The sequence below is a fragment of the Chinchilla lanigera genome, unplaced genomic scaffold, assembly GCF_000276665.1.
Source record: "Chinchilla lanigera isolate Chin_1 unplaced genomic scaffold, ChiLan1.0 scaffold00024, whole genome shotgun sequence".
NCBI lineage: Eukaryota > Metazoa > Chordata > Mammalia > Rodentia > Chinchillidae > Chinchilla > Chinchilla lanigera.
This window is the reverse complement of record NW_004955425.1, coordinates 3,155,785-3,173,741: the sequence shown is the minus strand read 5'-3', so window position 1 is coordinate 3,173,741 and position 17,957 is coordinate 3,155,785. Positions and strand designations below refer to the sequence as shown.

The following is a 17,957-nucleotide window of genomic DNA, read 5'->3' as shown; positions in this document are numbered from 1 at the left end:
TACTTATTGCTGTTTTTTTTTTATTTAGGGTTCTAAATGGCTCATTTACTTATTTATCTACTATATTACCTAGAATGGAAATATTCTGCAGTTACTTAGTGAACATGTTTTTTAAACCTTAGTTTGCTTGTGTAAACCTTTGTTAATCCCTATACTTTTTAAGTTTGTTCTTTTACAGTAAAGTAGGAGCTCTTGAGTCATCCTTTTATTGTGTCTCACTTTTTTAGTATCCCTGAATAAATGGTCTATTTTTATAACAACATTGTCAAGTCCTGATATATTATCTTGTGACTGATCTTGTCCACTATCAAAACTTTCAATTGAGTTGTTCATTTCTATGATTTCTACTTGATTTCTTTTCATAATCTCTAATGTTTTACTAAAAAGTTAATTTATAACCTGCATTCTGTTTCTTACATCATTCACATTTTATTTATATTTTATTCAAACTCATTGGTCATTTTATTACTTGAATCATTTAGTTGTTTATTTACATCTTCTTTGAGCTCATTGAACATCTTAGAAATTGTTCATTCACTTGTTTTTTGATCTTGACTTTTATTTCTTTAAGTATTTTAGATATTTATTCTTTTGAGTTCTTTGTCCTGAAATTCATCTATTCCATATCTTTAAGAGCAACTTTTGAGGGAGGTCTGAATTTTTAGATTTCTTTTTGCTTTGTTTTCTCATGATTTCTCTGTGTTTTGCATTGAATATTGTACCTCAGTTGGGATAGAGAACTCTGCCACTGTAGTAGAGTTCTCTTTATATTCTATGATGTACCCTTCGCTTTGGGTACAAGTCAGTGTGCAGTTATCTACTCCATTTATTTAAAGTATTTGTGTTTGTTGGGGATTGAACCCAGGGCCTTGTGCATAAGAGGTAAGAGCTCTACCACCGAGCCACACTCAATCTCTATCACTGCCTTCTAATTACTGGTAATGGAGAGAACAATTACCAGTAGTAACAATATACCAGTAATATCAATAATAATTACTGATAATAACAATATGCAAATCATATATCAATATTTAATTTAAAACTGTTTAAATATGTTTCACCCTTTCAACAGTGCAGGAAAGGGAAGGAGTAGTAGTGATAAATAATAAGCTGAGCAATAGCACACAAAAATGTAAAAAGGGTAAAATTTTTTAAAAACCAAATAACAAAGAAAAAAAACCAGATCAGTTTCATTATTTTTATGCTTGGACAGAAGGTGGTGGTGATGGAGAGAGAGGAGGCTTGAGTGGTGATATGAGGGTGCAGAAGCGAGGAGAGAAGAGGAGAGGAGAGGAGAGGAGAGAAGAAGAGAAATACAAGTGGAAAGACTGACTGGCTTTATGGGTGCTGGAACCAACTAACTGCATATTTCTACTTACAGAAACTCAGTATTGGAAGACTGAGGAATGAAGGCTTGGTGAGGGGGCAATGCAATAGGTCTACGTAGATCAATGTAGAAATTAAAACATTAACGCACACCCATACACACTTGCATATGCACTAAAGTGCCACATCCACACTTTGGGAATGAGCGAGTCTGAGAACACACACAGATCACTGTATTTTTCTCACATGTTGTTTGCAAAGCAAGATTGTGGGCAAAACCAACCCTCTGCCCAACTTCAGGCCCAATATCCTTAACCTGCCAAATTCCAAAGTCTATTTTCCTCAGGGTACTTGGTGAGGCATTTACTCTGCTCCCTTCACTGAGCTTCATCCAGGGTTTTTTGCAGTCACGGACTTTCAGATTGCTCCTGCTGTCCTCACACCACTTTTGGAACTCCTGATTCCCTTTTTTCAGCTTGCTCAGGCTTTTATGGTTTTAGTACCCACTGGGTGTTAGGCAGGTTTACTCAGCTGATGCAGGCTTCTTCTCTGCCCCTTTCCCTTCTCCATACCACAGTGTCCTCAGATCCTAACAGCCCCAGGACTCTGAATTTACCTTTAGCTTTCATGTCTCTCCTTGCCCAGAACCGGAAAGGCAGGAGTTGCATAGTTCTGTCTGTGGGGTGGGCCATGGCACGTGGGGCAAGTGCCCTCCTGTAACTATTCCTGTGCCTTCTTCCCTTGAAACATTTTGGCATTTCATAGTGCAGCTAGGTCTCTCGTCCTGGACTAATATCCATGCTCATGACCAGAATTTTGCTTGTGGATATTATCACAGATTCTAGACTTGTTTTGTAGGAAAACCATGGAGTTCATTGGGTGGGCAGACCATGGCTTCTGGAGTGAATGCCCACACTTAGCCACTTTCTTTGGCACTGGGGTAGAATTCCCAACATCCGCAGTTTAAGGGAGGAATATTTTTGCTCACAGCTTTTTTTTTGTAGCAGGAATTGAACTCAGGACCTTGCACTTGCCAGGCGTGTGCCATGCCATTGAGCTGTATCCGCGGCCCTGGCTCACAGCTTTCAGAGGTTTCAGTCCACAGCTGACTGGCTCCAAGGCCAAAGGGCGCAGCACAGTGCAGGGCAGAGGAGAAGGTGCTCATGACGTGGTGGCAGTGAAGCAGCAGAGTGTTAAGGGAGGGAGATAAACTTTCCAGGCCATGCCCTAACGGCCTGTCTCTTCCTTCCAGGAAGTCAGCTGTAAACCTCCATCATCAAATCACCTTCCAAAACTCCCACATTTGATTACATATGGGTTTAAGGGAACATCTAGATATAAACCATAACAGCCTCCCAGCCTGCTTTCCGTGAACATTTTGTTTCCTCCAAAGGGTGGCTAGGTCTTTGGACAGGCTGGAATCCACACTGGTTATTTGTGGGTCTGTTTGCTATTACTGTCACAGAATCGGAGCCATGTCTTAGTGGAGAAGCCATGTGGCTCTTCTGTATAGTGAATGGCAGTATCTCCAGATATATGAAGGGTGAACGCATGATTCCATACACCTTCACTTTTTGTTCTGAGTTTTCTGTCTTCTGTATTTTGCTTGCTACCATATGGTGGGTATATTCCTGTGGTTGGGAATTCTATCATCTCTTGTCGACATGCTCTGACGGACCTTGCTGCATACCGTGTAGCTCTCTGTGAACACTACTTCCTCTACAGTGCCAAGATGGGAATCTCTCTGAGTCTTAGTTTTTTCAATCCAATATGTCAGTCTGTGTGTTTTAATTGAATAATTAAGACCATTTGTATTCAGAGTTATTACAGGAAAATATATATTAATTCCTGTCATTTTGTTGTTCTCTAATATTTTATTCAATAGTTTTTATTTTTCTTCCTTTCTTTGGGTAAGATTGAAGTATCTTCTGCAACTCTGATTTTGCATTCATGAGGTTCTTTAGTTCATATTTATATTTGAAGGATAGCTTTTTTTTTTTTTTTTTTTGGGTTTTCTCCGGTACCGGGAACCGAACTCACAACCTTGCGCTTGCCAGGCAGGCGCTTTTGCCACTGAGCTAAATCCCCAGCCCCCTTGAAGGATAGCTTTGATGGTTACAGTAATCTAGATTGGCAGTTATTTGCTTTCAAGGCTTGAAGCATGGTGTTCCATGCCCTTCTAGACATTAAGGTTTCTATAGAGAAGTCTGAAGTTATTCTGATGGGTTTGCCTCTGTTAATGAGTTGTTTCTTCCTTCTTGCAGCTTTCAGTTATCTTTTTTTCTCATTCTGTACACTTGCCCTTTAACTATAACATGATGTGAAGTGATTCTTTCCTGAGTATGCCTATTTGGCATTCTAAATGCCTCCTCTACCTGAAGGTTTATATCTTTCCCAAGATGTGGGAAATTTTCTGTTCTTATTTCACTAAATAGATATTCTATGCATTAGCTATTACTTCAATATCCTCTTCTACACCAAAAATTCTTAAATTTGGTCTTTTAATCATGTTCCAGAATTCTTAGGTGTTTTGCTCATAATTTTCTGTCTTTATTTCTTTCTTAGTGTCTATACCCACTAATTCTTCAACCTTTTCTTCAAACCCTGGATTTCTGTTTTCTTCATGGTTCTCTGTACTGGTGAGGATTTCCACTGAGTTGTTTTTTTTTTTATTTGACTTATTGCCCTTTTCCTTTCCAAAGTTTATGTTTGGTTATTCTTCAGAATATATTTTGTTGAATTGCTACCTCATATCTTTCATTGTTTGCTTTACTTCATCAACATTGTATTCATATCCTCTTTGAAGTCATCATTTTATAAATCAGCCTTTTGAATTCTTTACTATTTCATCCACTTCAATATCTTTGCATTCACTTACTGAGGAATTATGGAAATTTGGAGGAGTCACGTTGCCTTCCTTTTTTATACGTCTTGTTTAAATATTGTGATTTGTGCATTTGTTGGAATGGATATCTCTTCTACTTTTACTTGAAGGTCTTTTTAGTATCCAGCCTTCTTTTGAAGACTTGATCCCCAGCACCACTCAGACAAAACATGTTGACATGCGGTAAAAAACAATCAAAAGCAACTAGCCCACCATTAACAATAGAAAAGAAAGGAACAATAGTCTCCTTAGAGAAAATATGCAATAGGGAAAAAGACAAATGAGATATTGACACACACAAAGCAACAACTACACTGCCATTAATAATAGAAAAGGATTTAGCAATAATAACATAGAGTAAAATCAAAAGCAAAAAATTAGTAAAGGTTAAGAGTAATAATAAAAATAGATGGGAGAAGGAATGGGAAAATGAGAGAAGTAGAATTCAAAAAAGGCAAAGATGAGAAGGAGGAATGAAAAGTGAGATGAAAATCTAGTTGAAGGACAAACAAAGTAAATTAATCTAGGTAATACTAATAAAAAAGCAACAAAGAGAAAGAAAAGAAACAAGGCGAGAAAAGAAGATAGAAAAGAAAAAGAAAAAGAAAAGAAAGAAAAGAAAAGAAAAGAAAAGAGAAGATCTGGGAGCAAAACAAACTAAAAGCAAAAAATGAAAAACAGAATGAAAACCAGAAATATGTCAAAAAATATTCCCCCACACTGATGTATTTGGGTGAGGAGTTCCTTTCCAGGACCTGTGGTTTTGGGACATGAGGAAGGGAAAGTGAGGCACAAATGGCATCTATTGTATTTCCACACCCACTGAACAGTTTTTTCTGAGTGAAAGCCAAGTCCTGGCCTGCCTTTCCTCTTGTTTGAGGTCAATCAGTGGTATTTTTTTCTGAATCAGAGTTGTATTCATTCCAGAAAATTTTAGTGTTTGTACTCTTCTGTGTGCCCCTGCAATTGCTGTCCCTGACTAACTCATGGCCTGTAGGCTTGTGAGGTGCCCCACTTGCTCCAGAGGCCTCTCTGTTCATCCACCCAGCGAAGTAGCAGACATGCAGGCAGTGGCATATCACTGATTGTGTTCGCTGCTGGGGAAGGCAAATGGACCACCGAGTTCTGTGCTGGAAGTAAGCTGTAGCAGGGGCCAATTGGCTCCCTGGGGTAAATCTTAGCATTTTCAAACCTAATCAGCTCAGAAAACCACATGCATCTAGCTAGGCTTCTCACCGTTAAAGACAAGACCACTCTTGCCCCTGCAGCAAGAGTTTACTGCTGCTTAAATTTCTCAAGAGTGTGTGGTGACTAGCTCTCCCTCTTTCCGTTACTCTTTCTTGTGCATCTCCCACACATTCACTGCCATAGGGTGACCCCAGAGACCTTGAAGTTTGGCTGTCCTGAAACTTCTGAGTCCTGGAGTAACTCAGTGTTAGTAAAAACCTTCTCAAAATAACTCTTGGTTAACAATCATAAATATGATTGGTGCCGCAGTGAATCTTTTCTGCAAGCTAAGCTGCCAAGTAGGAGTCACTTTCAGAGTAAAATCTTACACTGCATTTGCAGCTTACAGTAAGTGTGAGTTTGCCCCGGGGCTAGTGTTATCTATCAGTCTGTTTGTCAGTGGGGTTCTGGCCCTTAGAGTCAGTGTCACTCCCCATAAGAGCTTGGCTTAGCACTTCAGAACGCCTGGCCTTTTTCTCTGGATTGTCTTGTTTGTGAGTTTTAGTTTTTCATTCTGCCCCTTCTTGATTCCTGGAGCTTTTCTTCTTCTTCTCCCGGCTAATAAGTTGTTTCCTTGGTGTCTCAATTCTAAGTCCCAGAAGTTGTGATTAGCTGTTGACTTTTACTCCTCCTCGCGAAGCTAGAATATATGCAACACCTTGAAGGAACAGAATAATGTCTTGGATACACATATTAGAATTTAAGGGATGAAATACATATAAAAATAACCAAAATAAAAATTTTACTACTGGGGCTGGGGATTTAGCTCAGCGGCAAAAGCGCCTGCCTGGCAAGCGCAAGGTCGTGAGTTCGGTTCCTGGTACCAGAGAAAAACCAAAAAAAAAAAAAATTTTACTACTGAAAAAGTATGCAAAATGAAAAACCACTGGATGAATTGGTGACAGGTACTGCAAAAGACTGGGGAACTTGAGGTGTGGGTATATAAAAAATGTAATTGAAATACAGAGGGACAAAAGGTTTAAGAAAAAGCTCTTGGTGACCTACGTCAATTTGTGTATTATGTATAAGTGTAATCATGATTCCAGAGGAGGTAAGAAGAAAGCTTTGCAGAATAATGGTGCAACATTTTCCAAAGTTGATGGAAAATAGTATCTCACAGATCAATAAGCTCTATAAATCTCAGTCAGGAAACAGCATAATCTAATTGCCAAATCTTAAAAATCATGGACAGAAATATAAATTAGATATGACAGAAAAACAGATAAAAAACATTTACTATCATTTCTTTAAAAATATAGCTTTTTTTTTTTTTTTTTTTTTTTTTTTTTTTTTTTTTCCCTGGTACTGGGAATCAAACTCAGGACCTTGTACTTGCCAGGCAGGTGCTTGTGCCGCTGAGCTATATCTCCAGCCCCTTTAAAAAATATAAAAGGAATAAAATTAAAATTTCTTTAATGTGTAGAAAAGAATGCTTCCCCCAATGCAAACCAAATCATAACAAAATAAACACAATATTCAGTAAACAAAATGCTACTTTTAACCTTCAACTTTCTGAAGCATTAACTAAAATAGGAACATAAGTCAACAAATATGCTTGTAGAAGAATATTCATGGTTACTTTCTTCATACTAGCAAAAATGGAACAAGTATCCATCAATGTTAAAAAATAAATTCTAACATAATTGCTGTGGTTTGGAAATGTTTTCATAGTTCAGTGTCTCCAGCCTATGACACTATTTGCAGATGGTAGAATTGCTATTTCCCTAGACTTTTACCTATTATAGGAGTAGGGGATCAGAGGAAGGAGGTGATGTCACTGAGGACATATCTCTGAAGGTTATATGGGACCCTGGGCCTTCTCTCTCTTTGCTTCCTTGGCACCATGAGCTGAGCACTTTCCTTGGCCATACACATCTGAATGATGTAGTTTCAACACAAGACCCCTAAACAACTTCTAATGTCATGAGCCGAAATAAATCTCTCTGCTACATCAGTTTATTTTTTCATGTATGCTTTTCACAGCAAAGGAAAGCTGACTAGCATGAAGACCCTATATTGGAATACTATACGGCAATAACAATGAAAGAACTATTGAAATATGCAATACAGATATATCTAGTAGTAAACGTTTAAAAACTGGCTCTCTAACCACAAATACAAAATGTTTGGATTTACAGTGTTTGCTGATTTCCATGGTATAATTACTCCTACCATGGCCAATTTTAAGCCACTGATGAACATAGAGTTAAGAAGACATACACAGGAGCACATGGATTATAAAGGTAAAATGGTTATAAGCAGCTTTGAGAAAACAGGAATGAAACATGAACAAAAAATGAGGAAATAATGTATTCTTAGTATTGTTTTTGTTTTTGACATAATTTATTTAATTTTAAATTTATATAATTTAATTTTTAATAGTAACTGTTTTTAGCAACCAGCTTTCGAAATTTTTGGAAATTTAGCACTTAGTTCTTGTGAATTGGTATGGTAAGGTTATAGTAATTCAAAAAAAATTGGATGATCCTAAAAGCAGTGTGCTGAGTGAAAAAATGCAATTAGTAAATAGTGAATAATAGGTAATTCAATGTATATGAAACTTTAGGCACAAACCTATAGAAATAGAAATGCAGAGTATTGGTGTCTTTTGACTTGGGGTAGGAGAGGAAATTGAATGGAAAGGATGAGAGGGAACTTTTGGAGATGTTAGAAGAGTGCTTTATCTTAAAATGCATGTTTTTAATCAGACTTTCTTGAACTCTAAGTTTAAGATTAGTGCATTCTTTACATGTAAAGTGTTTCTGAATAATCGGAGCAAAATGAAGTCAATCACACTAACAACAAAATAATAAAGCAAGGCCAAGTTACACACACACACACACACAGACACAGACACACACACACACACACACACACACACGTACACCATTAGATAACCAACGGGAAGCAAAGAACATGAAGACTGAAAAAGATGTAAAGGTATGAAAAAGTCTAATGTATTACTGGTCTGACATGTGAGGAGTTTAATAAACTTTAATGAGTGGATGGTCTGAGTAGGGTCTGGCCAGGGAGACTTTATACAGTGATCTATGGTCTTGCTTCTGCTTCCCAAACTTCAGTAATCATTTTCTGGAAAGGGACAAATAGGAAAGATTTTAGACTTTGCATTCCACACACAGATTCTGTCACACATTCTTTTTTTTCCTACATTCTCTCTTGCAACTTTTCAAAAGTATAAAAATTATTCTTATCTCAAAGCCTATGCATCAACAGTGGGTCAGATTCTACCTGTATCCCAGGGGAACTATTGTCAGGAGATGGATTCAAATTGGGTTTTGGAGAATAAGAAACAATTCAGAACGGGAAGAGCAAGTTACAGGAAAGAGAAGTTGCTACTGAAAGTCAGGTGCTATTCTTTGGTAGTTATATGACATGGGACAATGCTTTGCTAGTTCTGAGTTCTTACAATAGCTACCCTTCTGACTGGGGAAGAAATGCAAGGATGGATAAAAAAGAAATCCTACTTGAAAGAATATGAAGAGCCTTAAAAATGTGATTGTTACCTAAGGCTCTTCATCTTGTCTGAGTGGGGATGACTCATGCCACTTATGTGTGCACAGTAATTGCTGAGATTACCGGGCCGATGCCAGAGTGTTTGGAGCTTTTCCTGCAGCTCTCAAGAGGGCGCAGGGTGAGTCAGGAGCTCACACTGACATCTTCTTGTTGGTTGTTATTTGAGCCTTTTTCATATTAATTTAAAATGAAATTTATTCAGTTCCTTGTTCTTCAAAGCACAAACCAAATGACTGTTTGGTGCTTTTAAGAGTCTGTGCCCCACTCCTTATCTACTATTATTTCAAAATGCCTGACATACCAACCACTGCTTTCAGTTTTCTCTTTACAATGAACATAGTTTGTTGGGGGATGGGCTGGGAAGAGGGGCACTACGAACCTCTCAGCCAGAGAAATGATTTAGCATAGCAGTTCCTGGAATGGTGACAGTGGAAATACTGGGACTTGAGTAGACTATGTGGGCCCAAATTCTTTGTGCAAATTGTTTAGCCTTTCTGTTTCTCTGTTTCTTTCCTTGTACATGAGCAGAATGAAACTATCTAGTAGCTGTCAGTAGGCCGTAATGCACAGCCAGTTGTCAGGAGCACTGTACAGTGCCTGGCAGACAGGGATAAATGGCAGCAATTATCAGTTCTACTCAAGGCCAAGTCAGAATGCAGGGATAGTTTTGTAGCTGGAGCGAGGAGTGAAGGAAGAATGGAGATAGGGCTAAGTGCAGGGTTTTCTGCTCCTAGGCTGCACCTAGAAGTAACATCACTGGCTGTTGTCACACTGTGAGCCAATGCTATAGCACAGAATGATAGAAGCCCCTGCACTCCTTCGGGACTAATGAGCACTCAGGCTCCATGATCGTGCTTGTTCTTCTGCTTACTATCTACTGCATCTGGTATTTGTTTAGCTGTCTGCTTTTTGCTCTAGTAGTGAGCTACTTGAGGAAAGAGACCCTGTTGCATTTATCTTTTAATTTTTATCAACAACACAGGGCCATTGCATACATATTTGATGTCAAAATGTTCTTGGAATGAACAAGTAAGTGAATATCTATGTCCCCCATTCAATTCTTGGGAAAATTAATTCCTTGTATTTTTTAGGTCAACGTACTTGCATACTTATGTGCTCAGCTAGATTATTTAGGGTTATCAAATAATGACTATTTGTAAACCCAAGCACATTCCAGCAATACTTAATCAGTCACTGGTCCATCAAATTCACTGCTTCTTCAATTCTAGAGGAAACAAATATCCCAAGCAAAATGAGACAAGCTGCTGAAACATCTCCAAAACCTCTGGCATTAGAAATGTTACCCACTAGAGCATAAGATGAACCATTGAAGATGGGGATTTGGGAAATACAATGCTTCATTTTTATTAATAAAAACAATATGATATTAAAACAAAAGTAGGCATTTACTGAAGGAGGCAGCCAGTTTGAGGATTCAGTTTTTAAAAAATCTGATTAACTGGTGATTTTCTTGAAGAGACCTGTCAATTTGTTCAGAAAAGCTAATTTGGTAAAAGCAGCCTTAAACTGGTTTCCAGGGTGTACCTTAATTGTATTGCTACTCAGCAAAATGCTTCTGTCCATGAGAATGTTTTTAGAACTAACCTGCTTACAAGGCTGAGGTCAAGGAAAACCAAGCTCTCCAGCCAGAAGGCAGCCGGGAACTGAACCGTGTACCAGGAAGAGAGAACCCCACATGGAAATGTGATGGTCAGATGCTAAGGTTAAAAAGTTCACACTGATATATTTTATTTTAGGAGAAGTCCTAGTACATTTGACAGAATAAGAAATTGTGAGTCCATTTGGAAGGATTCTGACCCAGGCCAAGACATAACTTCTCTCCGTCTTGGTTTCCTTGACTAGAAAATGTAAGGCCTGGACTGAGTGCCATCAAAGCTCTTATTTGCTTCTAATCTACGTGAGCACATAAAGTAGAGTCCATTTCTGGGACTTTTGAGGCCTTTATGATTTGGGATATGTTTACAAAGTCAGAGAGACTTGGTGTTTTCCAGAGCAGCACTATTTGCAGTCCAAGGAATATTAAAGTTCTATACAAAACATGTAGCATGGAGATGTGGGATTGTGAGGGAAGCTCTGAAAGGAAGCATGAGGATAGCTTAAAAAATATTTCTCCTCAGCTCTTCCCTAGCTATGGTGGGGACAGGCTACTCTGAAGTGACTGAGTTGATATTTATGTGAAGCAAGAATGACACCCAAAGACAGGAAGAAGCAGGGAAATTTTGGAGAAGAGTGAGAACAAAACGTGGTAGCAGACTGAAAAGATTTCTGCTTGAAGGAAAGAGAGATGCACAGCTAAATTTCAGTCTGTACAATCAGCACCTATTCAAGACCTTGTTTGTGATAGTCAGTTGCTATGACTTCACAGCACAGATGAGGTTCTTGCCTTTTTGAAGCTTGTAGGCTAGCACAGGAGATCGGGAGGAGTTCAGGGTACGATCAGAGCACATGAAAAGGGAATCTGATTCAGTTTCGGCACTTTGCAAAGTTTTCTAGAGAAACCTGGCACCTGGCACAGAACCTGGCCTCTCAGGTGTTGCACAGTTGTTCAAGAAAGGACATTCTCTGTTGACCTTTGGATGGGTACTTAAAGCAGGGCAACCAGCTTATATAAAAGGGACAGGAAAGAAAGACCTGATGCTCCCCAAGAGGTACTTTTATTTAATTTTTCTTTTGTTAATGGTTTCCCCAAATGCCTTACAATCTGCCATGGCTGTATCAGATGCTCTATGGCTGCTCTGGGAGACATTTGGCTACAGTAAGCTACAGTAAGCTCTGGCAGGTCTGTCCCAGATGATTCTGAACCCAAAGCCTGTCAGGATGATTTCAATCCTTTTCAGTTACCATGAGTTATGTCTAAGAGAAGTCCCTTCCCTGCTGATCATGAAAAGTCTGATACTGCACATGGATAAGCCTTCTCTTTTTTCTGTATAAGCAACCCCCCCTACCTTTAGCAGGTCAGCCTGTGCGCTGTTCCCCCTTATGTTGCAGCATAAGTCCTAATAAAACCACTTTTCCATGGTATATTATTACCTATTCACAATTTCTATCTTCAGTAGAGTAGGCAGAACTGATATGCTAAAATCTGGTAACGTCAAAGAATGGTGGTGCTGAAAGGACCCGGCCTCAGGTGGCTAGTGGTAGAGGACAGTAGAAAGCAAAGGAGAAATTGCCAGGAGCAGCCATTTCTGCTTGCCAGAGTAATTCCCAAGGACTGTAGGCAGCTGCTGGCTCTGGCTGACAGGAGAGTCGTAGGGGACCACTAACATCTAGAACTGATGCTGCCTTCAAAGGCCAAGACTGCTAATGAGAGCTGCACTTTGTCTATTTGTGATTTCTATTTAAATTGAGCAAAGTGACCCTTTGCCAGCTGGTGACAAAAAGGCCTGGTGGTGACAGACAGCAGTGCATGTTCAAGGACCTGAACAAGGCAGTTTGGCATGGCTGGAAGGTGGGAGAGGATGGTAGGGAACAAATACTGGATGGATCGCAGATGTCTGGAGAGCCTCTTTAAGCTGTGCAACAGAAATTTGGTCTTTAAATGCAATAAGAACCTCTGAAGAAAAGCAGAGGTGTGTCCTGATTATATATGTCTTTTAGAGAGATACCTCTGGCTACGGAGTAGAGAAAGGATTGGAGGGACCAGTCTAGAGATGCAGAAGATAAGGGCGAAGGATAGAAGACATTTGCAACCTAAGAGAGAGAATGGTGACCTGATTATGATGGAGACAGTGGGACTGGAGAGGGATGATGGACTGAAGAGAAATGCGGAAGGTAGATTAGGCATATGATGCAGAAGTGAAGGAGGGAAAGGAGGTGAAGATGATGTCCAAAGTCTCTGACTTAGACATCTGGTGATGCTGTTCCATTCTTTCTGTTTTGCGGATGACATTGAGGTTGATGTGGCTATTCACCCATCCCAGGCCATCGACAGACCTCTGCCTGTGTCTGGTCCTCCCTTCTGGCCCTCACTGGAGAGCACTGGAGGAGGCACAGTGGAGCTGACCGGCTCTCAGGTATTGCATGGCTGTTTAAGAAAGGCCATCCACTATTGACCTTAATTTTTTTCTCTGAAACATGGGTAAGACTCCTGCCATCAAAATTTCTTTTGAAGCACAAGAAGACTTTCTAGAGACGATAGACCAGTCCCCATAGGAACTGAAATATTGAAGCAGCTTGCTCCTTCCAATCAGCCCCTTTGCAACCAAAAGACTTTTATTCATTTCCCTCTCTTTTCATTGTCTCAAGTACTTCACATTTCCATGTTTATGGTAAAACACCCTGTAAATACTTTAGTTTTTTTTTTTCTGGTACTGGAAACTGAACTCACAACCTCGCACCTGATCAGGCAGGCACTGTGCAGCTGAGCTAAATCCCCAGCCTCCCTGTAAATACTTTGGGATAGAAGTAAATTCATACTTTTTGTTGTTGTTGTTGTTCTGGGAATCGAACTCATGACTTCAGGCTTGGTAGGCAAGTGCTTATGCGCTGAGCTAGATTCCCAGCCCTGGGATAGAAGTAAAGAGAGATGGAGCTGTATGTTTGTCTGGCAGTAGTTTCATGAGTTTTTAGAAGAGTTCCTGTTCACCTATTCTCCAACCCTGTGTTCCTTCCACACATCCCTGAACAAGTTTTTAACATTACTATTGCAAGACAGTATTTCATGATATTTTTTAATTTTAATTTTATTAGCACATGTTCGTGGTACATAATGGTAACATTTATCACGGGGAGTTGGTACATGTGTATAACACACCTTAATTCTTTTTTACCCTCCTCTCCCCTGCTTCATTTCCCCTTTTTCCACCACTTCATCTCTTTCCCTTTTGCAAAAGATCTACTTCCCTGTTTCCTAGCATCTATCTTTTACCTTGTTTTATTTTATTTGACAGTGAAAGCATTGGCTTAGATTAAACAGTCTCTCAGTTTCAACAGGTTGAGGAGTTACTTTTTGTTGATTCAAAATATTTTTTAAAATTATAATTACATAAGATTTACCCATTTTAATATTGGAAAAGTGAAAAAGAGTTAAGTAAAGAGAAGAAAATAAAATCTCCTTTATTTTCCTTCCCAGAGGTAAGGAATATTAAAAATAGTTCTATATCCCTGAGTATTGTCTCTAAATATATATTTTTCAGAGCCTTTTCTGATCTCCACTGCATAGCTGCATCCTAGCTGGATTTGGGCCTTGTACAGAGTGAGACCACATCCATCACATTCACACTCTGAAAGCTGGCACCTAGCACAGAACCTGCTACATCAGACTTGTCAGTACAGTATTTGTAGAACAAATGAATTTATGTGTGTGTCTCTTCATATTCTGTGTTGGTGTTTGGTTCATATTTTCTGCCAGTTTTAAGTTGCATTCACCCTTGATGAATGCAAGTTGATATTCTTGACCTTTGAGTCATAGGTAGGGGAAAAGATATTAACCTAACAATCAGAAGTGGGTAATACTTTTATAAGGTGGGTATAACAAACTGGTAAATGGTACATTCTCAATATAGATACAGGTGTTCAGTGTGTAGATACATTTAGAATTAGCTGAGGAACTACAAACCATACCTTCCTTTAGGGATTAGTCTTCCCTCTAGAAGGGTAAATTTACAGGTTTCAGTGTTTTGTCTTGTATGACCCTAGGTTTCCTGGTCTTGGTTGACAGCATGGAGGGTTATATAATAAAGTTAGACTTTTTCTCCTGGGATTTTTTAAATTAAAAAATTAAATTTATTTTTAAGCTGATAAAAATTGTCGGGTACGAGGTGATATTTCAAACCTGTATACATTGTATAATGTTTAAATTAGGTTAAACATATTTGCCTCTTCATTTATTACTTTTTTATGGTGAAAACTTTCAAACTCCCCTCTTCTAGCTTTTAAACTATGCAGTACCATATAGAGAAGCTTTGCACAGGTGCTGTCCAATTATCTCGGTCGTGGGTCTGGACAGCTATCATTTGCTATTACTCACAGGGCACATTTCTTCTTTGGGCAGTATCAGAAAAAAGCTTAGGATAATTGCAGCCAGTTTTCCTTCTGAACCAAATCTGCTTTGACTTGGTATTGTGCCAAGCATTAGCAGTTCAGCTCTGAGGGATTTGATCCTTCTACGAAATCTATGATTAAAATCAGTAACACTGACAACATTTTTATAAATTGCTGAGGGCAATGTTTTTCTATAAATAATGTTCATAAATATCTTACATTTTCTATAAATCTAGGTCTGAACCCAAGATATTTTGGCAAGAATGACAGATCACTGGGACTTTCATAACAAGCTGCTTTCTGAATTTAGTAAGTGAGTGAATGCATTATGTACCAATTTCTTGCTTGTTTAAAGAAATAAATAGCTATGTTTTCAAATTGAAGTCATTTTAAGATTTTGCAGCTGTTAAAATTAGAAAATTCCCCATCCCCAAAGCAGCCTAGCCACACTTGGGCTGAGTCTATATGTTGAAAAGCCAGGAGTTGGGAAAACGGACCAATCAAACCACAATAAAGAAGACTTAGAAGGGGCCATACAATTTCACGGTTAAGAGACCCACTGTCGTACGTAAAAGATATGTGGGTTGGAGCCCAGCCCTACCATTATCCAGCTGAGTAGCCCTGAGCACATTTTGTTACCATTTTACACTCAGGCTTCTTTTCTACAAAATGGCATTGAAATAGCAACTACTTCAGAAAAAAGTCTGTGCAGATTAAGGTTGTGTAATGATGAGGCTTGCTGCAAACTAATTGAATGTCAAACAATTATTTGTGCTTAGTGCCACAGTGAGGTTGATGGAGGGGTGGGGTGACCATGATAGGATGACCTACCGTTAATTTAATAGTCCTCTGGAACCCGGTAGGTAAAGCATACACGTGAGAGCCAAATCAGCCTGACAACCTGTTTCTTCGTGGTCTGCAATCTAAGAGTGGCCTTTGTATTTTTTCAGGTACCAGTGTTGAATGAATTTCACTTGAGTTCTGTTTTCCTGGAGAAAAGAACTGTTAAAAAGAGTTTCTCTCCTTGTTTATTTCTTGAAGCTAACTGGAGATGACCACTGGCTCCAGAATGTTTCAAGATAATATCACCCTTCTTCAGAGACTCAAGGAAGATTCCCTTGCTACTCCAGGCCGCCTTCTCTTTCCTTCAGTTATTCCTCATCAATGAACATTGACCCCCATTCCAAAGGGCCAAATAAAACACCACCTTAATTATCAGATTCACTTTTGCCTTTGACACAGGGTTATTAAAACATGTCAATAGGATAGAGGGTGTAGCTCAGTGGTACTTCACTTGTCTGGCATCTGTGAGGCCCTGGATTTGATCCTTAGCACCACAAAAATAAAAACAAAACCAACCAAACAAAATATGTACATGTCTTAGTCCCTTCTTATTGCTGGAATAATATACCTGACACCCACAACGTAAGGGAGGACAAGTATATTTCGGTTCCCATTTTCAGTCCATGGTCTGCAGGTTCCAAGGCTTGGCATGGCAGAAATGCGTGGTAGCAGGGCCAAGGGGGAACAATAGGTACTTATGCCATGGCAGCCAGGAAGTGGAGTGAGAAGGGTGAAGCTGAGGGAGAGACATATCCTTTCAGGTCATGCCCCATCTCTCTGACCAGACCCCATTTCTTAATAAGACACTCACCTACTGAACTCATTAGTGGATAAACCCATTGAAGAGGACAGTGCCCCATGATCCAATCATCTTCTTGAAGAAGGCCTCTGAGCCCATGCGAATTTGGGGGAAACATTCTAGATCTCAGCTATAATAACACATATACATTAGAATGCCAAAAGCACTTTCTGCCTGAATTGACAGAAAATATTTGTTGACTTCTGTCAAGGATGAAAGGGTCTTGGTCTCCATCAACCGTTGATAAAACTTTTGTAAACCTGTTGCTCAGGGATATTCCATAAGAGTGGTCCAGTTAGAGTAGTGGAATGGTGAGGAAGAGTTGAATAACCTGAAAATTCTGGCAGACGAAGTATAATCAAAGATGTTGGGTGGATATGTCTCTCTTATATTATCTCATTTAATTCTCCACTATCTTACATTTATTATGATCATTATGTAAATGTTTTTTTAATCATTTAGCATTTATTATCCTGATATTACAGATTAGATCATTGAATTTCTTGAAGATAAACTGTGTGGCCAACGTCATAGAGCTAATAATTAAAATTCAGTCTTAACTGAATCTGTAATTCTGACTCTAGAATCTATCCTTTAAAAAACTAACATCATATTATGTTCAAGAAGTTTTGGTTAATGAAAAGATATAGGTGCTGTAATAGACAGATGAAACTAGGCAAATTCTAGCTCATTAAATAGAAAAAACTTTTAACATCTAGAACTTCCAACCAGGGACAAAATCTGTGACATTTGTCATGTAGCACTTTGTATATTTATAGATAGAAGTATAAAGCTTTTAATAAAAAACTGTAATTCTTATTACAAAATATTTTCATGTATTTATATTCATTTTGAAGAATTTTTATCAATCACTTTCAAGGTGACTAGGATGTATGAGTAGGCTACCTTGAAGAAAGATACATCAGAATCACTTAAGGAAATTTGTCCATCTAAATAGTCTGATATCTTTCAGTATCTTTAAGATTTACTCTTGAAATCAGGACCTGCCATACCAGACCATAAGTTCCCTAACTAATAACATGCTCAGAGTATTCTTTAGGAAAAGCCTCAATAATTCACTTAAGAATGGTTTGAAACCATCTTTTAAATTTCTTTTATTTTAAAAATTAAAAAACTGACAAAACAATAATGACAAAATCAAAACAACACAAAAGCAACAAAAATGATACAAGACCTCAAACAAAATGATAGGAATTAACAATGGTTGTTACATTACATACTGTTATGTTCACAGAGTTGCTCAGTCTACCAGATGTAAGAATGTAAGATTGATCAAACAATCAAACACAGTAACAAGTAATAAAAAAAAACTTTGGAAAT

The 17,957-nt window shown here is 38.6% G+C and overlaps 1 long non-coding RNA gene across 1 annotated transcript in view; it reads left to right on the top strand.

Moving 5' to 3' along the window:
* The window catches only part of LOC102014263, a 49,292-nt gene extending 34,009 nt beyond the window's left edge, over positions 1-15,283 (top strand). The window contains exons 3-5 of the long non-coding RNA XR_261122.2: positions 7,576-7,680; positions 14,128-14,256; positions 15,211-15,283. This is a non-coding gene — a long non-coding RNA (uncharacterized LOC102014263). The remainder of the gene's footprint in view (positions 1-7,575; positions 7,681-14,127; positions 14,257-15,210) is intronic.
* The last annotated feature ends 2,674 nt before the right edge of the window (positions 15,284-17,957 follow it).